Genomic DNA, 27,730 nt, shown 5'->3' on the forward strand with positions numbered 1-27,730 from the left:
TCACGTGGGAGATAGGCAATATACTCAAAATATCCAAATCAATACAGTTACTAGTGAAAATGAAACATCTGTCTTTTGTTTTACAGAAAAAACCATAAGGACTTTTCGGCCAACCCACTATCTACTCCTTATTTTTATATTTTCCATAGGAATAACCACTGTCCCAGCGCTATTTATCAAATATTTCAATCCTTTCCCCACTGATCTGTAGTGGCTCTTTGGTCATATATCAAATTTCCACCTATGTATGGGTGGGTATGTTTCTAGCCTCTCTTTTCCTTCATTGATATACTTACCAATCTTTGAATAAATGATTAATATCCCAAACCATAAATCTTTAAGAAATGGTTACTACAAGAGACAGAAACAGAAGGTTCCTATAAGGAAGAAACAGAATGTGTGACATAAACACACAAGGAATAGCAACTGAATGTCTCTGATTACGTCTTATTTTATAGATAAGACTTTTAGAACCATATGTTTTACATAATTATGAAACAAAATAAAATCTTGGAACAAAATCCCTAAAAATAAAAATTAAATGAAACAAATAAACTGAATTTTACTTTGGGTTCTATTGCAAGTACTTTTAAAATACAATAAAGTAACATTTCTGGTGGGAGATACCCTAAGGACTAAAAGCAAAAACCAACCAACCAACCAACAAAAGCCTTCAAATTATTTTCAGTAATTATATAGTTGGTGTAAAGGTTGGCATTATTATTCTGAGATTCTTGTGGTGTAAGATGAGATAAAACATAGGAATATGTGGATGTTCTTGAGAACTAATAGATGTGGAAGGTTTTAAAGGTGTATGATTAAAGTCCTGAAGTCTTGAATTAGAGTAAGAAATATTAGTATAAACTTATGATATATTTTAGCTTTAAAAATTTTCAAGTATATACATATTTCCTAGTATGGTTGACCAAAAAGTCTTAGAGACAATGGCCAACCCAGGAGCAATGAACACCCTCAGTGCCCTGATTATAGTCTCCAAGTATGATTTCTCACTAAAAGGAACGTGCACTCTCTGGAGAAACAGATGCTTTCAGAGCTGAGCCAGGAAATACAGGGGTGAGGCAAAAGTACATTTTCAGTTGTAAGTATGTGAAAGAGTTTGTTATTATATTATTTATTTGTAGTACAACTATAAACCTCTTAGTTTTCTGGTATGGTAGAGTCATGTCAAAAGTTAACCTGAATAACATTTTGTGAATATGAATATCAGTGGGAATAGTAATACAGTGAATGTGTAAGTCCATGATTCATAATAATTTTTAAAAATATTTTATTTATTTATTTTTAGAGAGGGAAGGGAGAGAGAAAGAGAGAGAGAGAGAGAAACATCAGTGTGTGGTTGCTGGGGGTCATGGCCTGCAACCTAGGCATGTGCCCTGACTGGGAATCAAACCTGCGATGCCTGGTTCACAGCCCGCGTTCAATCCCCTGAGCTAAGCCAGCCAGGGCGATTCATAATAATTTTAAAACAAAACAAATAAATACCTTCAGTCACCTTAAAGAGTAGTAAGAAACCATCCTCCATCAGGAAGGACATAATTTTTGGTTGTCTCTCATTTTATAATGTTGGCAACTATTAATGATCATTGCCTTGATTCATTAATTCATTAGTGGTTCTAAAACAGTGACATTCCACCATTCTTTTTTGTTTTACTTTAGCTGGAATACTTCTATAAAGAGAAACACTCCCCTCTTCAAACACTTAGAGATCCTGAGATACAGTTCATAAAAAAATGTGAGATATATGCTGAATTCCTAATTAAAAGAGTCTTCAGAAACTGATTAACCAATTGTATGTAACATTTGGAAGTTTCCTGGGTCCCATTTCAAAAATATTTCTAAATTCTTTTGTATAGTCAAATTGCCCTATTTTCTGGATCCCAATTCAAAATAATCAACTTTTTAGAAAAGGAGAAAATAAAGAGAGGGCAATCACATTTAAAGGACAGCCAAGAAATGTGCACACTGGCTAAATATCTTATGCTATTGAAAAAATGCTGTTTTTCTTTTAAGGAGTGGTGTGAGACTGGTACTGGGATTATGTTTAAAATTTCCCAGTTGAAATCATGTTGGATTGCTGTAAAATCATGGGGGAGGGGATATATAGGAACAATATTGGCAATGCTGAGTGATGAGTACATGGAAATTCATTGTATTATTCTTTATACTTGTGAATGTTGGAAAAATTTCCATAATAAATGGTTTTAAAAATAGATAAACAACCTCCTTTAAAAAATCAGTAAGAAAATGACAGAAAAATGAACCTAAAGATAGGAAGAGGCAGTTAACATAAAAAGATGTTTACCCTCATTGTAATTGATGAAAGACAAAATTAAATCAGCAAATACCATTTCATACCCATCAGATTGGGAAAAATTATACTTCGACAATAACAAGTCAAAAATGAAACAAGAACTCTCATACACTACTAATACATGCATATTGTGGAATTACACTAAGCAATACATAATATCAAATTAATGATACATATAACAACTTGGTGCAATTCATTGCTGCATTATTTGTAGGAGGTGAAAATTAGATAAAAACTAAACACCCATAAATTACACAGAATTATATTTATGAAATGAAAAATTATGTTCATGCAAAAACATGCACATGAATGTCCGTCCACAGCAGCTTTACTCATAATAGCCAAACATGGGAAACAACCCAAATGTCTTTCAACCAGTGAAGGGTTAAACAAACTGGTACATCCATACCAGGGAATTATATTAAGAAATACATAATATCAAACTAATGATACATACAACAATTTGGATAAATCTCAAGGGATTATGCTGAGTGAAAGAATCCAATCCCAAAAGGTTGAGACCTTTTGTTTTAGATCCTATTTTTATAACATTCTTAGAATGACAAAATTAGAGGCAGAGAACAGATTAGTGACTGTAAAAGCCAATGAATACATCTATCACATAAGATTCTTGTAAGGGTTAAATTAAATAACTAGACTGTACCATAGTAATCAGTATAGAGCAAAAGTGCTCAATAAAGGTAGGCTGCAATTATTACTCAATGCTACTCCCTTAGATCAAGACTACTCTGTAATACAGCATAAGTGAAAGTAAAGTACAATATAACTTTATAGGAATTTTTAGTATTAATGCCCTTAATCATCAGGTCATACAGAAATCATGGCTTTTAGTTTCAATACTTTAGAGAAGCTCCAACTATGACTAACTGAAAACAATGAGAGTTTACTGTTAAAAAGGTACTTCTTCCCGTTTCTCTGAGGTTAAAACATACCATGTAAGAGCTGCAACATCTATTTTTCCAGCTTATTTCTTTTTTCTTTTTTTAATTTTTGTTCAAGTACAGTATTCTCCCTTTTACTCCCATTCCAGCCCACCCACCCAACCCTCCCCACTTCCCTCCCATTACCACCCTCCCCCTAGTTTTTGTCCATGTGTCCTTTAAATTTGTTCCTGTAAACCCTACCCATTCTCCCCTGAAATTCCCTCATCTCTCCCCTCTGGTCACTGTCAATCGGTCTTCTATTTCAGTGACTTTGTTTACATTTTGCTTTTTCTTTGTTCTGTTGTTTAGGTTCCTGTTAAAGGTGAGATCATATGGTATTTGACTTTCACTGCCTGGCTTATTTCGCTTAGCATAATGCTTTCCAGCTCCAACAAGCTGTTGCAAAGGGCGGGAGCTCCTTCTTTCTCTCTGCTGCATAGAATTCCATTGTGTAAATGTACCATAGTTTTTTGATTCATTTATTTACTGATGGGCATCTAGGTTGCTTCCAGCATCTAGCTATTGTAAATTGTGCTGCTATGAACATCGGGATGCAAAGGTTCTTTTGTATTGGTGTTTTAGTGATCTTAGGATATAGTCCCAGCAATGGAATTGCTAGGTCAAAAGGCAGATCCATTTTTAGTTTTCAGAGGAAGTTCCATACTGCTTTCCATAGTGGTTGTACCAGTCTGCAGTCCCACCAACAGTGCACTAGGGTCCCCTTTTCTTCACAACCTCTTCAACACTTGTTGTTTGTTGCTTTGTTTATGATGGCCATTCTGACTGGTGTGAAGTGGTATCTCATTGTGGTTTTAATTTGCATCTCTCTGATGGCTAGCGATATTGAACATTGTTTCATGTGTCTTTGGATTTTCTGTATGTCCTCCTTGGAGAAGTGTCTGTTCAAGTCCTTTGCCCATTTTTTAATTGGGTTGCTTGTCTTCTTAGAATGGAGTTGTGTAAGTTCTTTATATATTTTGGAGATTAAACCCTTGTCTGAGGTATCATTGGCAAATATGTTTTCCCATACAGTTGGTTCTCTTTTTATTTTGATACTGTTTTCTTTAGCTGTGCAAAAGTTTTTTTATTTTGATGAGGTCCCATTTTATGTCCCTTGCTCTAGCGGACATGTCAGTAAAAAAGTTTCTGCGTGAAATATCTGAGATTTTCCTACCTACGTACTCTTCTAGGACTTGAATGGTGTCACGGTTTATATTTAAGTCTTTTAGCCACCTTGAATTTATTTTTGTATAAGGTGTAAGTTGTGCTCGAGTTTTATTTTTTTGCACGTAGCTGTCCAGTTCTCCCAACACCATTTGTTGAAGAAGATATTTTTATTCCATTTTATGATGCTGCTTCCTTTGTCAAATATTAATTGACTGTATAGACTTGGGTTTATTTCTGGGCTCGCTGTTCTGTTCCATTGGTCCATGTGCCTGTTTTTATGCCAGTACCAGGCTGTTGTGATTACAGTGGCCTTGTAGTAATAGTTTAGTGTCGGATATTGTGATCCCTCCTACTTTACTCTTCTTTCTCAAAATTACTACAGGTATTCCAGGTCGTTTATGGTTCCATATAAATTTTTGAAGTGTTTGTTCTATGTCTGTGAAATAAGCCATTGGTACTTTAATAGGTATTGCACTGAATGTGTAAATTGCTTTGGGTAGTATGGACATTTTGATGATATTAATTCTTCCAATCCATGAACACGGTATATGTTTACATTTGTTTGTGTCTTCCTTGATTTCTTTCCTCAGTGTTATGTAGTTTTCTGAATACAGGTTTTTTACCTCTTTGGCTAGGTTTATTCCTAGGTATTTTATTTTTCTTTTTGCTATTTCACGTGGGATTTTCTTCTTGATTTCTGCTTCTGCTGTTTCATTGTTGGTATACAGAAATGTCTTTGATTTCTGGATATTGACTTTGTATCCCGTTGTTTTGAAAAATTCATTTATTAGGTCAAGCAGTTTTTTGGTGGAGTCTATAGGATTTTCTATGTACACTATCATGTCATCTGCAAACAGTGACAGTTTTGTTTCCTCCTTTCCGATATGGATTCCTTTTATTTCTTTTTCTTGTCTGATCGCTGTGGCTAAAACTTCCAGTACTATATTGAATAGAAGTGGTGAAAGTGGACATCCTTGTCTTGTTCCTGATCTTAGTGGAAAAGATTTTAGTTCTTGCCCATTGAGTATGATGTTGGCTGCAGGTTTCTCATATATGGCCTTTATTATGTTGAGGAATGCTCCCTCTATTCCCAGTTTCCTGAGTGTTTTTATCATGAATGGGTGCTGTACCTTATCAAATGCTTTTTCTGCATCTATTGATATGATCATGTGGTTTTTGTCTTTGTTTATGTGATGTATTATATTTACTGATTTGCGAATATTGTACCATCCTTGCATCCCTGGGATGAATCCCACTTGGTCATGGTGTATGATCTTTTTAATGTACTGTTGGATGCGGTTTGCCAGTATTTTGTTGAGGATTTTAGCATCAATGTTCATCAGCGATGTTGTCCTGAAGTTTTCTTTCTTTGTTGTGTCTTTATCTGGCTTCGGAATTAGGATGATGTTGGCCTCATAAAAAGAGTTTGGGAGTCTCCCATCTTTTGGGATTTTTTGAAATAGTCTGTGAAGGATAGGGGTTAGCTCTTCCTTAAATGCTTTGTAGAATTCTACTGTGAAACCATCTGGTCCAGGGCTTTTGTGCGTTGGGAGCTTTTTGATTACTGCTTCAATTTCTTTTGCTGTTATTGGTTTGTTCAGGCTTTCTGCTTCTTTTTCACTGAGTTTTGGAAGATTATATTTTTCTAGAAATTTGTCCATTTCATCTAGGTTTTCAAATTTCTTGGCATACAGTTCTTCGTAGTAATTTCTTACAATCTTTTGTATTTCTGTGGTATCTGTTGTAATCTCTCCTCTTTCATTTCTGATTCTGTTTATTTGGGTCTTCTGTCTTTTTTTCTTGATGAGTCTGCTTAAAGGCTTGTCAATTTTGTTTAACTTTTCGAAGAACCAGCTCTTAGATTCATTGATCCTTAGAATTGTGCTTTTAGTCTCTATGTCATTTAATTCTGCTCTGATCTTGGTTATTTCCTTCCTTCTGCTTGCTCTGGGCTGTCTTTGTTCTTGTTCCTCAAGTTCTTGTAGATGTAGAGTTAGGTTGTTTGTTTGAAATATTTCTAACTTTTTTAGGTGGGCCTGTATTGCTATGAACTTCCCTCTCAGGACTGCCTTGGCTGTGTCCCATCAGTTTTGGGTTGTTGTGAGTTCGTTTTCATTTGTTTCCAGAAACCTTTTGATTTCTTCCCTAATATCATTCTTGACCCATTCATTGTTTAATAGCATGCTATTTAATCTCCATGATTTTGAGTGTTTTGGGTTTTTTTCTTGGGGTTGGTTTCTAGCTTCAGTCCCTTGTGGTCGGAGAAAATGCTTGGTATGATTTCAATTTTTTTGAAATCATTGAGGCTTGTTTTGTGTCCTATCATGTGGTCTGTCTTTGAAAATGTTCCATGTACATTTGAAAAGAATGTGTATTTAGCTTCTTTGGGATGGAGGGCTCTGTATATATCAGTAAAGCCCATTTCACCTAGGGTATTGTTCAATGCCAAAATATCTTTGTTGATACTTTGTTTAGAAGTTCTGTCCATTTTTGATAGTGGGGTGTTAAAATCCCCTACAATAATTGTGTTGCTGTCAATATCTTTGTTGAAGTCCTCTAAGATTTTCTTTATGTATTTGGGTGCTCCTATGTTGGGTGCATATATATTTACAATATTTATGTCTTCTTGGTGGATTCTTCCCTTGAGTATTATGAAATGTCCTTCTGGGTCTCTCTTTATGGACCTTTTTTGGAAGTCTATTTTGTCTGATATGAGTATTGCTACCCTGGCTTTTTTTTTTTTTCCCCTATCCATTTGCTTGGAAAATTTGTTTCCAGCCCTTCACTTTCAGCCTGTGCAGGTCTTTTATCCTGAGGTGGGTCTCTTGTAGGCAGCATATGTGTGGGTCATGTTTTCTTATCCAATCAGCTATTCTATGTCTTTTGATTGGAGCATTTAATCCATTTATGTTTAAGGTTATTATTGATAGGTACTTATTCATTGCCTTTTATGTACGTGTGTTCCTCTCTCTCTCTCTCTCTCTCTTTTCTTTCCTTAAAGCAGTCCCTTTAGCATCTCTTGCAGAGCTGGTTTCGTGGAGGTGTATTCTTTCAGACTTCTTTTGTCTGAGAAGCTTCTTATTTGGCCTTCTATCTTGATTGAGAGCCTTGCTGGGTAAAGTAGCCTTGGCTGCAGACCTCTGGTTCTCATTACTTGGAATATTTCTTGCCATTCTCTTCTGGCTTGGAGTGTTTCCATTGAGAAGTCAGCTGTTAGCCTTATTGGGACTCCCTTGTATGTTACTTCCTGTTTTTCCCTTGCTGCCTTTAATATGCTCTCTTTGTCTTGAAATTTTGCCATTTTAATTATGATGTATCTTGAGGTAGGCCTCTTTCGGTTCCTCTTGATTGGGACTCTGTGTTTTCTGGATTTGTGTGACTTTTTCTCTCATCAAATTAGGGAAGTTTTCCATCATTACTTTTTCAAATAGGTTTTCTATCCCTTGCTCTTCTCCTTCTCCTTCTGGTATCCCTATTATATGGATATTATTATGTTTCATATTGTCTTGCATTTCTCTTAATCCCTCTTCATTTTTTTCTGAGCCTCTTTTCCTTTTCTTGCTCTTTCTGGGTGTTTTCTTCTATTTTGTCCTCTAGCTTGCTGATCCGATCTTCTGCTTCATTGATCCTGCTTTTCATTCCTTCTACTGTGTCCTTCAGTTCAGAAATTGTATTCTTCATTTCCTCTTGGCCCTTGTTGAGAGTTTCTATTTCCTTTTTCATGTTGATGTAGTTTTCAGTGAGTTCATTGTAGCTTCCCTGTAGTTTCTGGTAGCTCATTGTGAGCTCATTGAGCTTCCTGACGATCATTGCTTTGAACTCAGTATCTGATAGTTGAATTGCCTCTATTTCATTTAGCAATCTTTCTGAGGCTTCCTCCTTTCCTTTCATTTGGGGATTGTTTCATTGTCTTCCCACTGTTTGTGAGACTCTTTATTGTTAGCCTCAGCTTCTTAAATTGATCTGTTCTGGCTCCATGGGTTTGTGGTGTGAACTTCTGTAGTAGAATAGCAGTGAGTTTCAGTGGTGCAGTTTCCTTGATCTTCCAAGCTCACTGGTCTTGGGCTGTCATTTAAGTTGGCTTTGTGTTTACCTTTGGGTTTTGATTGTTGTTGGGTCTTTCTTTGGTGGTTCCTTCCCACCAGCTGGTTAACTGAGGGTCACTCTGTCCACCACCTCTTGTATTTTGTTGTGCTGGTGAGGGCAGGTTGTGTTAAAGCTGGTTCTTCTGTGTGCAAAAAGTTTTAAGGATTCTTTCTTGCTCTTGTTCAGTTGTCTGTATTGGGTACTATCTCTTCTGTTTAGTTGTATTTCCAGATAGGTCCTGGATTGAGGTTTGTGTGGTTACCACTCCCTCTTTCACCTTCTTCTGTTGTTATCTGTTAATGGTTCCTTTGTTGTTGGGTTTCCTCTTCCAGTGGGTATCCTGGTGTTCACCACTTCCACCTACTCTTTTTTGTGATCAGTTGGAGGGGGAGGCAAAATGGTTTAAGACAGGAAGGTAGTATTCTATGGTATTTACAGTACCAGCCAGTAGAGAAGAGATAGGAGATCCTTTGACTATATATAGTGTTAACCGTGATCTTTCACCCAGCTAGCTGATTTTTAGAAAGGATGGAAAGAAGATAAGACTCTTGTTGGGGAAGGAAGGATTGTGAGTTGGATCTAGAAAGCAGTGAGGTTGTGGGAGGTCAGATCCTAAGGTAAAGTGAGAGTAAAAGATAGTAAATAGGTGTAGTGTGTAAGAGAATATAGTTAACCACTACAGTATTAGAGTTCAGGAAACTTTGAAATGGGCTAAGTTCTGGGAGGGGTGTTGAGAGGTAATTACAATTGCATGGAACAGCAATTATTTACAATAATATTAGGTCAACAATCATATGACAGAATCTATGAGATCTAGGTAACAAGAATAGAGAGTACAGAACCTCGAGTGGGTGCTAATGGGACACAGGTAAGTTAAAGGACAATAGATTAACAATATAGATATCAGGGGAAAGCTGTCAGGTCATACAAAATAACCAGCCTAGCAAAGCAGACTATACAAAAAGAAGAGGGATACAAAAATACTATTAAAAAAAGATGTAAGAATACTGGAAAAATAATAATAATACAAATATGCAATAACTTGCAGGTTCTCTGTAATAGCAGAGTGAAATTTGTCTCAGTGTCCCAGCTGTTGTGATGCCCCTTCTTTGGGTTCAACTTTGGCCTTTTCACAGATCCAGGGTTTTGTCTCACTTGTAGGTATTTAAAAAAAATATAAAAATAAAAAAAGGCAAACAAAGTAAGGAAGAAGAGATAAAATTGGAGGAAAGGAAGAAGGAATAAAACAAGAAAGCAGGAAAGAGAGGAAAAAGAAATTAAAAGAGAATAAAAATAAAAATTAAAAAATTAAGAATTGTGAAAAAAATAGAATCAATTTAAAAAGTCTCTTGGTTTCAAAGTGGTCAAACCAGTTTTTCTGCTCTTGCTGGCTGTGGCAGACTGAAGGGTGATTGGTATGGCTTTTCTTCCTTGGTCAGCGGAGTGCACTGTCTGGGAAGCTAACGTAGCTCCTCAGCCCTGCACCCTGGGTGTGGGAATCAGGCCTTTCCCCAGGGTTACTGCTGTGGACTGGTGTGCGGGGCTGCTCTCCCCATGCACCCGTGCCTGTGTGCCCTTGGCTGGGTGGCAGGGAGGCTAGAACAATTGATCACTTTAGGAGAATTCCCCAAACAGTGTCTGTCTATTCACTCCTTCCTCTTGAGAAATTCCTCCCGTTCAAGCCTGCCGCTCCACACAGTGGCCTGGCTCTTCCTGCAGCCAAACTCTGCAGCCAAACCAGTGGCTGTGGGGATCAGGGCCCGCTGAGCGACCCAGCCCCTCCGATGCCCACAACCTCCAAAGGTACTCACAGCCCTGTGTGTTTGCTAGCACCTGGATTCCTCCCAGTGCTGCTCAGACCCTGTTTGGCTGGGGAGGGAGCAGTTGTCCCGGCTCTCTCCCAAGGACTCTGTGGCAAACCCAGCAGCGGGCCCTGGGCCTGGGGCTGCAGCCCCTGGATCACACGCTGGTCCCGGGGTCCCTACCTTGCTGCAGCACTCTTCCTAGGGTCCGGTTTTTTGGTTCCGCCACAATCCTTGGTCCCTTATTTTCACATATGCTGAAGTATATTGGTTGCTTGCTTCTCTACTCCATAGATCGATCAGGATTTTCTCCCCTGAGCAGAGGGAAGCCAAATTTGCTCCTTCCTACTCTGACGCCATCTTAGATCCCCCAGCTTATTTCTTAAGATTGGTTTGTAGCCAATGTGCTTTTCATTTAGAAAACTTAAACTCACAAATGCTTTGGTAGAATCTGGAGAAACTTAAAATTTACTCCTACATGTATCACAGGAACAGTTCACAAAGTGAATCACAAAATGCCTGATCTAATACTAATTCAATTTATCAGGTAGAGAACTTGGTATGGTAATGAAGCCATGAATCCCTGTCCTAGAGGATTTGTGGTCCCTCATTTTAAGTATAACAGTATTTATTTTTACTTGGAAACACCCATGGATTGGATAAGAACTTGGTGATTTTCCTCAGAAACACAAATAAATACCTTGTGGACATTGGGCTTAGGACATTGGGCTTAGAACATTGTTCATCTTCCAACAAAGTGCTAGCCTACATCCTTTGAATTACCATATCCAGTTTAGGGTTCCCTCCCCATCCTCTGATTAGAGGAGCTATTTGGCTACATGTCACCCTTCTTTTGGTTACCTACAATAATGAGCTTAACTTGGGTACATATTTCTGAATTTTAGTTTTTTTGAAAGGGACTTGAACCACTGCTGGATACTGTATGCTACTGATGAGAGTAAATCAGTTTCCCTTTCAAAGAAACAAGTATTTTAAAACAAATCTGTAAATAACAATCCCTCACATTCTTTTTTTCTTACTAGGTAGGTATCACACAGTATGGTTTCAGAAAAGAGGAAAAAAGAAAAGCCATTCTGCTATCAAAAAAGAGAGTGACAAGAAATACACTAACAACATTCACAAATACCCATGGAACACGCACCTCACATACCAAGAGAGCTGAAAAATTCACCATGAGGGAGATGGAAACACCGTATGTGTATACTGCTAACAAGCTGAAGAAAGCTGTCTGATTAAAGGAACAGGACTGCAGCCTAGGGTATTTAGGTATGTCTGTTCAGAAAACATCATTAATATGAAGATTTGCCAAGTAAGCTCTACACACTCATTTATGTACATACCTACAATTTCAAAAACTTGCAGAGGGACAAGACAGCAGTTTATAGCAGAGGGGCTTGGCATTTCTTCCTTTTACCCAGCATTCAGAACTGGGAATCTTTAAGATGAGGGTCATGTGTGCAGCGTATAATGAATCCTGTAATAAGCTGGCCTGCACCAAGACCGCAATAAGGAACAAGCATGTGTTTATCAACAGCACACAATACCTAGCAATGGTACAAGTGCCACTAAATCACTTGGGGCAAAACTGACTCCTGAGGAAGAAATCTGAACAAAAAGAGTCAAAAAAATGTCAACAGAAATATGATTAAGAATAAAAGTTTCTGATGGAGTTCCTCCTCTAGAGCTGGGAAAGCTCCTTGGGAGTGTCACTTTAAGGTGGCTAAGCTAACAGCTTTGTGCTGGAGAACAAACTAGAATTCCATCTAAGGAAGATCGACCCCAGAGAGGTCGATCTCCTCCCTCCCATCTTAGTTCAGGTAATAAAGTAGTTTATTAGAAAACAAATAAAACAACCTCCCCCACTAAAAAACCTCAAGAAACAGTTAATATGATAAAAACTAATTCTTTACAATTATAATTTTTTTTAACAAGAAAAGGCTCAAATTCAGCTTGAATACTTTCAATGAAGGAGCACAACATGAACTGTTTGGCCCTTTAAAAAACACCTGAGTTAATAATATCTGTCAGATACTTTCTTCTCTCACACCTCTAACAAAAACATTTACTTTGAAATAGAAAGTTTTCACATAAAAATTCATTCATTCTGATTTGAAAGAGCAACAAACTGTAAGCCAAACTCTGAGATTTACAACTGTTTCACAAGTGGATAAAGAGATGTAAGCATGAGAATGGCAAGTCCTGATTTTAAATGTTTTTTTTTTTTAAATCATCAAAATTACTCCATTTTTATTAGGAACATTTTTCTTTCACCTAAAGTTGCTTGTCTTCTAAACAGGAATTAAAGAAAATAAAGAGGCCACAGACCCCACATGCAGTGAGCGTGGAGAAAATATTTACTGTACTTTCAGAGTTTTTTCCTTACAAGCAGTTTTTTTCTCTTAAGTCCAATATGTATTAGAGGGTCTACAATGGGCTAGGTACTAACAAGAGAAAGGATGTATGGGGAATTCCAATGGGCAGGATCTTGAGTTCCTTGAGTAGACATCATGAGCAAAGCTCCCAAGTTAAAAAAATTTATGGACAAGACATTACCGTTGAAATTAAATGGTGGCAGACATGTCCAAGGAACATAGTGGAGATCTTATCCCTTTATGAATCTTGTGATATATGAACGTGTGGAGATGGCCACTAGTAGGCAACAGAACAATACTGAAATGGTGGCAATACAAGGAAATAATGTCATCATGTTTGAAGTCTTGGACTGAGCATAAAGAATGGCTGTGTTCAGTTGAGAAATCAAGTGCTTCCAGAGTCCCTTCTCCATAGCACCTGTTTTACTACAACATAAAAATCAAGTTGTGTATATTTTCACATTGAACTTTTATAAAATAAATTGTATTGGTTATAAAAAAAAAAAAAGGATGCAAGGGGATGCCCATAATAAGTGCTTCTGAGTTTTAAAAAAATTTTAATCTATGTGTCAAGAGGAAAGCTAGAATACACAAAGATATGCTGGGAGATTCAGACTCCAATTAGTTTTACCCAAATTATATAGTAGCTATCTCTTCTCTAGTAAACAGAGGTAAAAAAATCTTAAAAATTAATAGTTCCTAAGGGTAATCACAAATCAGAACCTGGATGTTCAATTAATCACATGATCTCCTTTCCTCATGTTGGTGGAAAAACATCAGGTGTGGGAGGAAACTATATAACTAAAGATGGTCACTGAAGCAATATGTAAAAAGTAAATATCTTGCCCTGACTAGTGTGGCTCACTGGGTTGGGTGCTGCCTGGCAAAGTGCAAGGTTGCCAGTTTGATTCCTAGTCAGGGCACATACCTGGGTTGTGGGCCAGGTCCTCGGTTGGGGGCATGAGAGAGGAACTGAGCAATGTTTCTCTCCTTGTCTTTCTGCCACCCTTACCCTCTCACTAAAAATTAATAAGTAAAAAATAGAATTTTTTAAAAAGCAAAAAAAATCACAGTGTCATAAATAAAACTTGGATAGTTTTCTTTTTAAGTTTTTTCTTATTCCTGGAATCCATTTTGACTTTTCCCCTTTTTCAAATCTCCCCTCTCTCCTCCTCCCTATCAACTTTTTTCCTTTCTAGTATACACACTACTGGGTTCATTCTTAAAAAAAAAAAAAAAAAAGGCAAGTTAAAGTGAAGATCAAATAGATCAATTAATTTACATGTTAATAAAAATAATAAAAAGTTACATAATGCAGAGCTAGAAACACCTTATTTTACAGATCAGAAAACTATGAAAGGTTAAGAACCTGATGAGTTGAGCACAAGTTTCAGGGCTTTGACTCACAGCTCAATATTTTTCCCATTACATCACAGATGTTAAATGTTAAATTAAATTCTAATCATTACAGTAGCAATAAAAACTTCTTTGAATATCAAAGGGAACAAACATATAGATAAATCAAAATATTATCTTTGTTTGACTTTGGATTTAAATGTTCAAACTCACAGATTACATTTAATAATCAAAGATAATAAAAATCTACAGATAAAAAGTAATTATCAGTTGACAGAAATGCAGATAAAACAAGCTATTGTGAACCTAGTGCATCAGTTACTCTAAGATTTGTTAAAAACAAATGTTAAACACGAAAACCAACAAACTATTATAGTTTCCCACTTAAAGTTACTTCAAGTCCAGAAAATTTCTAAGATTTATCTAAGAATTATCAGGGATAATTTTTTAAATTGATTTTTTGAGACGGAGAAGGAGGGAGACAGCGGGGGGGGTGGGGAGAGAGAGAGAGAGAGAGAGAGAGAAATAGATTTGTTGTTCCACTTACTGAGCATTCATTGGTTGATTCTTGTATGTGCCCTGACCGAGGATTGAACCAGCAAACCTGGCACATCTGGACAATGCTCCAACCAAATGAGCTACCTGCCAGAGCTCAATGATGATTCTTATTTATTTGTTTGTTTATTTATTTATATATTTTAATAAATACAGATCTATCAATAATCACTTTATTTTTTATTTATTTTTTTAAATATTAAGATTTTATTTATTTATTTTTAGAGAAGGAAGGGAGGGAGAAAGAGAGAGAGAGAGAGAAACATCAATGTTCGACTGGGAATCGAACCTGTGATGCTTTGGTTCACAGCCTGCACTCAATCCACCGAGCTACGCCAGCCAGGGCTGATGATTCTTTTTTAACACAAAAAGAAGTAAAATCCATTTTTACACAAATCTACTACTACTTTCATGCATCTCTAAATTTCCTAAATGTTTAACTTCTGCAAACTGCCAATATCCACTCCCTTTAATGGAGGTAACAAAATTAGACAGAGACACAAATACGCCTCATTTGTAAAAGCTCTTCTTTGAAAGTATTAACAATAGCACCTTCTAAGAGTGCTGTTCACTTAAAAACCCAATGGTCTACCTTATTTTCCAATTCTGCACTTCCTTTCTTAAGCAACATAATTATGTTCATTAATTTAATGAACCCACTAACAACCCACACTGACTTTACCTCAAGTACAACATGTATAACAGATTCCCTTCTAAATTAGAATAGTACCAGTACTATAAGGCAGAGAGAGAGTGGATGCCAGGACATCACAGACAGAGCTGCAGGAACAAAGACAGGGAATATGCTTAACTGCAAGAGACACAAATTATCAATAATGAGACTGGATTGGAGGCTATATGATCCAAATCAACCTTCAAAATGAAAATTCAGAACCAGATGCCCACAGAAGTAGTATGCACATATATGTGTGTAAATACACACACACACATTATTTTTTTAAAGGAGATTTGAAGTCTAGAGATTTGAGAAAAATTTCTCCTTGACATGCGAGCATCATCAATGCCTTTAACCCAGTGTTTCTCAAACTTTAGCATTTACCACAATCGTTTGCATGGCTTATTAAGACAGATTACTGAGCTTGATCACCAGTTTCTGACTTAGTAGATGTGGAGAGGAGCTTGGGAATTCACATTTCTAACAAGTTCCCAAGTTATGTTGGACAATGTTTTGAGAACCACTGATCAAAACCCAAATCTTTGCTCTTAAAATATTATCAACTTTACTTAATGTCTAGTATGAAATACACTGACTGAACTTTTAAAATTTATAAATCTTCTTCTCAGGCTTCAAATAAGTCTGAAAATAGTTACTGGCAAGCAAGTGTATTTCAAAGTTTAGAAGCAACCCAATCACCAACTCCCCTTTGCCTGGAGCTCTCCAAGGTTCTGATTGCCTCCAAACCTAGCAGCTCTCAATATTGAACTGAGAGCGCATTAATGTTCAAAGTCAAGATCACGAATCTTGACTTTAATTCTCCAAGATTTCCTACAGTTATGAGACTTGGCCAGAGTCCTCCTTTAAACTCCCTCCCAATGTACAAATGCAGAGGAGTCCAAGGCTACTTTCCACAAGATCACACAGTGATCCAAGCCTCTGTACTGATTACAAAAAAGCCCCAGGTTTGTACTATAATAAGGATTATTCTTAGTGTTTTTGCTGACCAGTGAACCAACATTCCTCTCCCACTTTAAAGAACATTTCATACAAATAACAAGTATTACTGGCAAAAATTAGTAACAGTGATGACAACTACTATAACCACAGACCATAAGAATGGATAAGTATGGGTTGGCCAAAAAATTTGTTTGTTTTTTTCTGTAAGATGGCTCTAGTAGTGCTTATCTGTCTTTAACTTCTTTCGAAACAATTTTGTTAGATTGTATTGTGACAGATGTCATATCAGCGTGCACTTTAAAAAAAAAACCTCATGAAAAGTGGTGAATTTTTGTGTAGCACAAAAACTGAATTTTAATCCTGAAAATTGGAGAAAATAAATGACATTTTCGGCATATTGTGCTTTATTATTTCAAGAAAAGTAAAAATAACTGAAAAGCATAAAAAGATTTGTGTAGTGTATGGAGAAGGTACTGTGACTGGCTGAATGTGTCAAAAGTGGTTTGCAAGGTTTTGTGCTGGAGATTTTCTTGTTGGATGATGCTCCATGGTCAGATAGACCAGTTGAAGTTGACAGAGATCAAATGGAAACACTGAGAACAATCAACATTCTACTACGCAGGAGACAGCTGACATACTCCAAATCAATAAAGTTATTGGTGAAAATGAAAATTATATTAGACAGGACCTAGGGAATGCAATAGTGAATAGGTTTTTTTTTTTTTTAAAGTAAGGTGTGTAAAGATAATGATTGTTTTATTCTCCACCTAATTACTATGCTTTTTCTGAAGTCTTCTTTAGACTCTTCCTGCCTTATTTTCTAACTACTCAATAGACAACTGGACAAAAAAACAGTAACAGTTCAAGGATAAAATTGCTAATAGCTCATAAACATAAAAGACACTCAACCTCATTTATAACAAGAAATCCAAATTAGAACCATACTAAGAAAAATCAGGAGTAAAGTCTGGGTTTTAGTTAAGAATAATGTACTAACATTGGTTTCTTATTTTTGACACAGATACCACAGTAATACATGATGAGAATATTAAAGAAAAATGAACTGGATAAGAGGTATACAGGAATACTATGAACTATTTTCACCACTTCTCTGGAAACAAACTTTTTAACGGTTTAAAAAAAATACTACACCAAAGTATATCATCTTCCACTTATTAGACTGGTAAAAATTTAAAAATTTCAAAACCAATCTGTGACCCAGCTCCATGCACTCTCACACATTGCTAATGGAAGTGCAAAATAGTATGACTGCTATAGAGGGCAACTTGGCAATTTCTGTAAGAAATAGGTATACTCGCACCTTTATGAAATTCTGTGTATTCACAGTTCTTCACTGAAGCACTATTTGTAATTACAAAAGACTGAAAACAATCCAAGTTTCCTTCTATAGGAAACTGGACAATAAAATGGCACATCCAAACAAAGTACACTATTATAGAGTACTAAAAAAGAAGACACACACTATATGCTAATATGGGACAGTTTCCAGATTATACTCATTAAAAAAAAACAGGGTGTCAAAAAGTACATGAAATGGCATGCGAAGAGGGAGTATAACACTATAAAGTCTTATGTGCTTGAATTTGTTTTGCATAGCAAACCCTAAAAGAATATATGGACTAATAAAAGTGATTGCTTATAAGGGCAGCGTGACTGGAGTGAAGAGTTGACAGGGACGAGGTTGTTTTTATATATTTTTATTTTGAAATCATCTGAATGCATGATTTATTTAAAAATAAAATAAAAGCATGTTATTCTGTGAATCTAAAAAGGTTTCGTTTTAAATATAATATTGAGGGTCAGTGATCCCTATGTACTATCTGAGATTTTCCTCCACTTTCTGTTCAGACTACTTACTTTCTCATTTACTCTCAACCAATCATTCAACAAATGCAGAACGAAGGTGAAAAGTCTCATTTAGACATCAGGGTGCAGGAAGTAGCTAACCACTAAAAACTAATTCTATAATTCTATATGATGTGTGTAAGAATATACATTCTACTCTTGTATCTAGTATATCTAATAGTGTAAAAGTAATTAAACAAGTCACAGAAAGATAACATACCTGCACGGCCCACTAAATAATCAGGAATTTAAGAGATTAAACAGCAGTATTCTTATAAGCACATTAGTTTTAATGTTAGCAGAGTATTGAATGGACAAAGAAGTAAACTCCATATATATAAGACATCACATGTTTTGAAATAGAACTCTTAGCAGAGCTACAAAAAAACAAACATATAAAAAAATAAAGTGGAAGGCAATGAATAATTAATTTCCTTCACTAAAGAGACTCTTGCTAAACGTTTTTGCCAAATGCTCTTTTCAAAAACCAGCCCTACTGGAAATATGAAGTATCTCATTTAAAAATACATTTAGGATTTCAAAACATATTAGGAAGTTACAATAATCAAATCAGTGTGGTACTGGCATAAAGACAGGCACACAGACCAATAAAACAGAGCCAAGAAATAAATCCTAGCATACATTACCAAATAATCTAAAAGGGTGTCAAGACTACACATGGAGAAAGGATAACTTCTTGAATGAATGGTTTTGGAAAACTGAGAAATTCATATGCAAAAGAATGAAGATGGCCCATTACTTTATATCATACATAGATACTAATAGTAACTAAAAATGAATTAAAGACCTAAACATAAGACCTACAACTTAAAACTAGAAGAAAACAAGAGGGGGAAAACTTCATGACATTAGGTTTGACTATGATTTCTTGGCTGATACCACAGCACAGGCAACAGAAGCAAAAATAGGTAAATGGGACTGTGCCAAACTTAAACTTTTGCACAGCAAAGGAAACAAGCAAAAGAGTGAAAAGGAAAGTAACAGAATGGGAGAAAACAGTTGCAAAATATGTAAAAGGGGTTAACATTCAGAATATATAAAGACTCCTACAACTTGAGAGCAATAAAAAATAAGCAAAGGACTTGAAGAGCGATTTCTTCGAAGAACTATAGAAATAGTTAACAGCGTATGGAGATGCTCAACATCACTAAATCATTAGGGTAAATTAACATTACAATGCAATTTTCACCTCATGCTCTTTAGGATGGCCACTATAAAACAACAACAAACCCTGACCAGTGTTGCTCAGATGGATGGGCGTCATACCCACAGAGCAAAAAGTCACTGGTTAGATTCCTGGTCAGGGCACATGCCTAGGTTGAGGGTTCAGTCCCCAGTTGGGGTGTGTTAGAAGAGGCAACCCTTCAATGTCTCTCTATCACACTGAAGTTTCTCTCCCCTTCTTTCTCTCTCCTTCCCCTTCCCTCTAAAAATAAATCAATAAAAAACTTTAAAAACAAAAACAACAAAAATTACATTTTGTGTGAATGTGGAGAAACTGGAACTCTTGTGCACTGTTGGTAGGATGATAAAATGCAGCCTCTATGGAAAACAGTATGGAGTTTCCTCAAAAATTAAAAAACAGAATACGTGATCTAGCAATCAAATTTCTGGGTATATATCCAAAAGAACTGAATACAGGACCTCAAAGAGAGACATGAACACCCATGTTCACTGTAATATTATTTACAACAGCCAAGATGTAGAAGCAATCTAAATGTCCACAACAGACTAATGGATAAACAAAATATGGCATATATATATATAATGGAGTATCACTTACTCTTAAATTTTTTTGTCAAAATCAATGAACCATGAGGACATATTAAGTGAACTAAGCCAGTCACAAAAAGACAAATACCATATGATTCCATTTACATGAGGTATTTAAGGTCACCATTATTAATAGAAACAAAAAGTAGAAAGTGGTTAACAGGATGAAGTTCTGTTGTACAACAATGTGTATAATTAACAGTACTATAAGAGACACTTAAAAACTGTTTAGAGATAAAATTTAGTATTTTTTACCACAATAAAACAACAGCAATAACAACAAAACTCCTATTTTAACGTGAATCAAGTAATGAGGAAACAGACAAACCTAAGCTGAGGAACATTCTACAAAATAAATGGCCTGTACTCAAAGTGTCAGTGGCATGAAGCACAAAAAGACTTAACAGGCTGAAGAGGTGTGGCAACTGAATGTAACATATCATCTGAGTTTTCCTTCACTTATAAAGAATATCATTCAGTCAACTATTAGATGGGAATAAAGTTAAGATTAGATGATTAAATCAATGATAATTTACTGAATTTGTTAACTGTGTTGTGGTTATGTAAGAGAATCTGTTTTAAAGAAACACGCACTGAAATGCTCAAATAAAGGAGCATGACATCTCTAACTTAGGGTTTGCAACAAAAATATGGGGGAAAAGAGAATGACTAAAACAAAGGGTATGAGAGTAAAAAGAAAAAGAAAGAGAAAGCAAATATTATTAAATATTAACACCTAGTGAAATGACAGAGAAGGGTATAGAGAATTGTTTATACTATTCTTGCAACTTTTCCATAAACTGAAAATTGGACCAATTTAAAATATTTAATATGTTAAAACAAAAAGTAAATAAATGTGTATGTATTATATATATAATTTAAGCAATTTTCTCAGAACTCATATTCTAGTTTAAATACAAGCCAGTGCTAAGACACAAATATCTAATATAGCTGTTCTCAAAGACTAAATTCTGTATTCCAGAAAATTAGATAACTCATAAATATTCCAATGTTTCTTTAATATTATATGTCACTAGAACAGGGCCAGAAAAGTAATTAAAGAGAGAGTAATCAAAAAGATGAAACATGTTTCTTACTCCTAGGTAACTATCTAATAAAGTAATATTTAATTATAATATAAAGTGATTAAGTATCTGAAGAAGAAGGGGTGGATTTGAAGCAAGTATCTCACTCATTAACTATATACAATATTATTCTTCCAGTGCCACCCATGTTCTCTTCCAAACAATCTACCTGACATTATAATTCTACATCCTATAGCAGTAAGATTCCTCAATTCCCAATTTAACATCTTATCACAGCTGGAAAAAGCACAGAGATAGAAATTCTGAAAAAGAATAATAATTAAAAAAAAAAAACAGTATGACAACAGAAATTTCCAAAACTGAAAAGACAAAAAAACTTCAAAACAAAAAAAGAAATAAAATATCCAAGAACTGTGGGACTACTATAAAACATACATGTAATAGCATTACCAAAAGGAAGAGATGGACAGAAAGGAATAGGTCCATCATCTGAAGCAACAATGACTGAAATATCCCCCAAATTAATGTCAGACACCAAACTGACAGGAAGCTCAGAGAACACTAGGCATAAAAAATGCCCCCCAAAACTATTTCCAGGCATATCACATTCAAGTTTCAGAAAATCAACTATAAAGAAAAAAATCTTTAAAGAGATCAGGGGGAACATCTCCCCTATAGAGAGGAACAAAGATAAGAATTAGATCTGAGTCTCCAAAGAAACCATGCAAACAAGAGGAAAGCATAGTGAAATAATTAAGCGCTGAGAGAAAAAACTCACCAACATAAATTCTGTACCCTATGAAATTATCCTTCAAAAATAAAAAAATAAATAAAGACCTTTTAAGGCAAACAAAAATTTAGAAAATCTGTTGCCAGTAGACCTCACTTACAAGAAGTGTTAGTTCTTCAGAGAGAAGGAAATGACATAGGTCAGGAACTTAGATTTATTTTAAAAAGAGCTCTGAATGATGATTAAGTAAATGTAAAATAAAACCTTTTATTTTTCTTACTTTTAATTGATCTAACAAATAACAATTTTGTGCAAAATAATAGTAAAAATGTATCGGATTATGTATGCTTATGCATAAGCCAAACAAATGACAGCAATGATACAAGGAACAAGCAGGAGGAATCAAGTATTCTGTTGTTATAAGGTGCTTGTACTATCCAAGAAGTGATACAGTGCTATTTGGAAGTGACCTTGGATTATTTGTAAATGTATAGTGGAAACTCTAAGGCAACCATTAAAAACAAATTTTGTTAAATTTTTTAAGTGTAACTCATATGCTAAGAAGGACAGAAACATGAGCAATAAAATACTCAATTAAAACCAAGGCAATGAATTGGAAATAGTAACAAACATGGTAAATAGAAACTCAACTATACCAGTAACTGTTTTAAACATCAATGGTGTAAATACAGCAATTAAAAGAAACTGTTAGAATGAATCAAAAAAAGATTCAATTCTTATCTATCAATAACCCCACTTTAAATATAAAGACACATATAGATTAAAAGGATGGAGAAAAATATACGCTGCTAACACTAAAAAACAAAAAGAAAAGGGAGGAGCTATATTAATTTCACATAGAGCTGATTTAAGAGCATGGAAAGTTATCAGTGATAAAGAAGGGCATTATGAAATGATGATGGATCAATACTTCAAGAAGATATAACCTGCAAAGAAATATTGAGCAGTTTTGTTTTGTGTTTTTCATAATTGCCCCAAACTGGAAGCAATCAGGCAAGATGTCCTTCAACAGGTGAATGAATAAATGAACTGGGGTATATCCATACAATGGAATATTATTCAATTATAAAAAGAAATCAACTGTAAAGCCACAAAAAAAGACATAGAAGAATCTTAAATGCATGCTAAGTAAAGGAGCCAGTCTGAAAAGCCTAAGTACTGTATAATTCCACCTACATATATGACATTTTGGAAAATATAAAACTACAGAAACCACAAGAAGATCAAGAAATAACAAATGCTAGTGAGAAAATGGAGAAAAAGGTACCCCTGTGTGCTGATATTGAGAATATTAAATTGATATGGCCACTATGGAAACAGTCTGGAGGTTTTCAAAACACTAAAACCAGAACCACAAAATGACCCAGTAATCCCATGGATGGGAATGAATCCAAAGCAAACAAAAATACTATGTTGAAGAGATACCTGCATCCCCATGTTCATAGGAGATGTATTTACAACAGCCAAAACCTGGAAATAACCCAAGTGTCCACTGACAGATGAATGAATAAAGAAGTTCTGGTACATGTATACAATGAATATTATTCGGCCATTACAAAAAAGAAAAAAGAAAATCCTGCATTTGTGACAACATGGATGAACCCTGACAGCATTATGCTAAGTGAAATAAGTCAGACAGATATAGTATGATCTCACTTAAATGTGGAATCTTAAAAAAAGGCAAAAACCAAATTCATAGAAAAAAGAGATCAGATTTGTGGCTACTGGAAGTGAGGAGAGGGAGAACTGGATGAAGACAATCAAAAAAAATACAAACTTCTAGTTATAACTACTAGGATGTAGTGCAAAACATGACTATAGTTAACACTACCATATGATATATATGAAAATTGTTCAGAAAGTAAAACTTGAGAGTTCTCATCACAAGGAAAAAAAAATTTTTTGGTAACTATATGAAGTGATGGGTGAAACTTACTGTGGTAATCATTTCACATTTTTAAATCAAATCATTATGCTGTGCACCTTAACGAACTCTGGAATCTGACTGCCTCGTTCAAATTCTGGCTCCTCTACTTAAAAGGCCTTGGGAACATGCTCCTAAAACTCTCTATATTTACAACAGATCATTATAATCTCTGTAAAATGAAAAATAATTTTCCTACCTCATATAGTTTTCACAGGTATGAAATAAAACAGACTACTAAAAATATTTAGCAAATCATTAATACTCAATATGTATTAATCATCATCAGATATTATGGAACCATACCTAAACATATTTCATTTCCACATTCCACAGATGGACAATTAGTTATGTTCAATTCTGTCATCTCTCATCTTAACTAGTCGGTTACAAAATACTGCCTAAAATTGTACAAAATGTGGTTCTCTAAATCTAGATCTCACTGGCTCTCACCTAAAGTTTTGCAGATGTGGTTATGGTTTTGTTAAGAGGTTGGTAGAGGGTAGAAACATGTCAAATTAACAGCAGTTGTTCCAATATTATTTCATTTTATTTTTCAAGTAATCATGTAAAATAGGTGTGATTTTTTTTAACCCATTCAATATAAGTATCTAAAACTCTAGATGAGCCAGATACCTTGATTCACGTTGATCTGGCCCACCTTGTTAATGACTAGTGAGTACCGGCGTGGAATGTCCCATTAATAGTAAATTGTACACACTTTGTTTCTTAAGCACTCCAGCAATTAATTCCCCTTGGGAAGAAAAAGGGGGAAAAAAACCTCAGAGAGTATTTCCTCAGGAAAACTGAAGTTATAAATATGCCCTGAAAGGACATAAATATTGGCATATTACAAACTTTATGACGTCTCAAAAACATTATATAGTTGGATTTGGTAAGACTGTAAATGTCTCTTAGTTAGATTATATTAAAAAGTTCTTTAGACACTACCTCTTGAAAAAAATAAATTAACTTTTTCCAAAAGCCTAAAATCTTATTTTTCCTTGAAATGAAAATTTTATTTTACTAATGCAGATTTCTAATTTACTAATATACAAATTCATATTTTACTAATATAACAAAACCACAAATAACTTTGGTCCTAAATTCCTTAATTAAAGTCTAAATAAAGACCTTTAGTACTGGCTTGTTTTCCTTATGGATTCCTGTTGACTACTGACAAATACAAAACTAATTCTTTATAATAGTGTACAGTTAAATACAACTTTTATCCATGGTTATCTCTGTGAGATAAGAGATAATTTTTTCTGCAATGAGCATTTTACTTTTCATTATAGAGAATAAATGTCGACTTCTCAAAAAAAAAACCAAAACAAAACCAAAAAAAAAAACCCCCAAATCCGAAACACCCAATTTTCTTAGTTTTATCAGGAAAACAGAGGATATTCTTAACCCAGTGATGAGAAAGAACTACTTTTGAACAAGGTCCAACTGGGAGTTGGGGTGGAGTGGCTTTTGTTTAACCTCCATGGGGAGAGGGGTCTTACATCTCTACAATTTTGATTAGTTGGACGTTACTGAAAAATGTCAGTGAGAAAACAATTCTTTTAATCACTAAAATATTACCATCTTGGATTATTTTTTAAAAACTCATTCTAAAGGTTTTTTCATCCTTTCATCTTGTACATTACTTCCAGTATCTATTTTAGCTTCCTCTGAAGAATCACAAGAGGTATTGTTAACTGTATTTTTTTAAACAGAGAAAATACAGCCCACTTGACCAAGGTCCTATGCAGTCCAATTCATTCCACCCAAAGCAAACTTAGCAGCCACGCTTAGATGGAGGTTTTAGAAATAAATCGGTACCTACTACAGAGCCCTTTCCTAACTTGGGCCTCCCTCTATTAGTGTTGCAGGATTATCTTCAAAGATGGGTTGGACTTGGAGAAAGCCAGGACACCCAGAGGCACTAAAAGAGATTCTCTAGCTCAACTCTGTTAGTTACTGGAGCCCAAAGGTCTTGCCTGATTTCTTACTTCCTGTGTGTGTGTGTACACCTGTGTGCATGTTAGACATGTATGGAATGAGAATTTTTTTTAAGGCTCAGCCCATAGTGTTACCCTAGTGGCTTTCTCCCCCAATATCTTTGATTGATACAACTTAAAAGGCTTTTTACAAAAAATTAGATCTTAGGTCTTTCTAAATGCTAAAACTCACCCACTTTCGCTGGAACTCCACAATATCCTAAGCAGAACTGTAAAATCTGCTTAGGATTAAAAAAAAATCTGTTTTTATTTCTTGTTTTTATAACTCTTATGGCTCCCTTTTCTTCAGGCTTTTCCCTCTTTCTAGCACATCCTCTCATCCCCAAGCACAGTGTTTTTCACTTATTAAGCAACCCTGCTAGGCCAAACCAGAAAAATGTCATAGCAGGTGTCTGCTCCTGTCTTTCACATCCAGGACTCCTTTTCCTATCAGCAGGCAAACCATCATCAATTTATTCATAAAAAAAAAGGGGGAGAGGGAGCAATGCTTTACTCCACTGATTCAATTATCAACCACACATGAATGGTATGGATTTCTGTTTAATGTGCATCAGTATTTGCATCTCAAAATAATGAGGTATAACTGAGAAGCAGTAAGAGCCAGAAGGCCTGGGTCTGAATTCTGACTCAGTTGCTAGCTGCATTACCTTGGGCTATTTAATCTTCCATTAAAAAGAAGGTAAAAAGTGCTCGCTTCGGCAGCACATATACTAAAATTGAATGTTACAGAGAAGATCAGCATGACCTCTGTGCAAGGATTACACACAAATTCCTGAAGAATTCCATATTTTTGATTAAAAATATGAACAGTAAAATGACAACAAACTCACAACTATCAACAATTGAACCTAAAAACAAAAACAAAAACAAAGCAAACAACTAGAACAGGAATGGAATCATACAAATGGAGATCAATTAGAGAGTTATCAGCAAGGAAGGGGGCGGAGAATGGGGGAAAAGATACAGGGAATAAGAAGCATAAATGGCAGGTACAAAGTAGACAACAGGAGGTTAAGCATAGTATAGGAAACAGAGAGGCCAACGAATTTATATGTACGACCCACAGACATGAACTAAGGGGGTGGGTGAATGCTGGTGGGAGGGGTGGTGCAGGGCACAGGGAAATAAAGGGGAGAAAAAAGAGACAACTGTAATAGCATAATCAATAAAACATATTTTAAAAAGGAGGTAAAAATATTAGCTGCCTCATAAGATTTGAGAACTGGCATTAACATGTAAAACACAAATACAAATGTATTTGTGAGCACAATATGAAATGTTAAATATTTTATTATGCTTTTCCCCATAACTATGGAAAGAAAAGTTTAGTTTTCTATTAAAATTCAGAAAATAAGCATATGAGGAAATATTTTTATACATAGGCAGCCCATGAATTCTATTACTGGCATCAGATGGGAAGAAAATTTAGTCTTTTATGGTAGACAGAGAGACAGAGAAGACTCTAGAAAGGTTGCAGTCCAACTCTCAGGGCAGTGTGGTGTCACTGAAGAATCTTCCATGGATATGCTACATGAGTGTGTTGAAGGCCTATTTCTAGTAACTCCTGTTAGCACAATCAGGTGTGCTGCTGGGCTGCACGATAGTATCTTATTTGTGTGGCCCCACAGAAGAGTTCTGAATGCTTCAGTGTCAGGAAACATGCAATGAAATATGCACCTTAAAACCAACATCATGCCCTGGCTGGTATAACTGAGGGGACTGAGTGCAGGCCTGCAAACCAAAGGGTTGCCAGTTTGATTCCTAGTCAGGGCACATGCCTAGGTTGCAGGCTAGGTTCCCAGAAGGGGGCATGCAAATCACCCCCTTCTCTCCCGGTCTTTCTTCTTCCCTTTTCCTCTAAAAATAAATAAATAAAATCTCCAAAAGAAAGAAAACACCAACATTACTTTTTTGCTTTGTCTATCAATTATATCATGCCTAAAAATATGTACCACTGTGCATTAAATTTATCTCTTACTATAGTATTTTCTCTCCCTGATTTCTTTAACTGTGGTCTTTAATCTACTGCACTGTGTTTATTCACAATCACCTCAAACAATTTTTTTTTCATA

General features: G+C 35.5%; 1 protein-coding gene, 1 non-coding gene and 1 pseudogene across 3 annotated transcripts in view; 2 read left to right on the plus strand and 1 right to left on the minus strand.

Moving 5' to 3' along the window:
• Nucleotides 1-27,730, minus strand: part of EPC2 (enhancer of polycomb homolog 2) — a 129,443-nt gene that overhangs the window by 51,554 nt on the left and 50,159 nt on the right. The window lies entirely within an intron of this gene.
• On the plus strand, nucleotides 12,860-13,078 carry LOC123810930 (annotated as a pseudogene).
• Nucleotides 26,345-26,450, plus strand: LOC123814413. Its single transcript, XR_006784906.1, has one exon. It is a non-coding gene; the product is annotated as a U6 spliceosomal RNA (small nuclear RNA).

Source organism: Phyllostomus hastatus, unplaced genomic scaffold (assembly GCF_019186645.2).
Source record: "Phyllostomus hastatus isolate PE091 unplaced genomic scaffold, TTU_PhHast_1.1 phas_contig_1, whole genome shotgun sequence".
Classification (NCBI taxonomy): domain Eukaryota; kingdom Metazoa; phylum Chordata; class Mammalia; order Chiroptera; family Phyllostomidae; genus Phyllostomus; species Phyllostomus hastatus.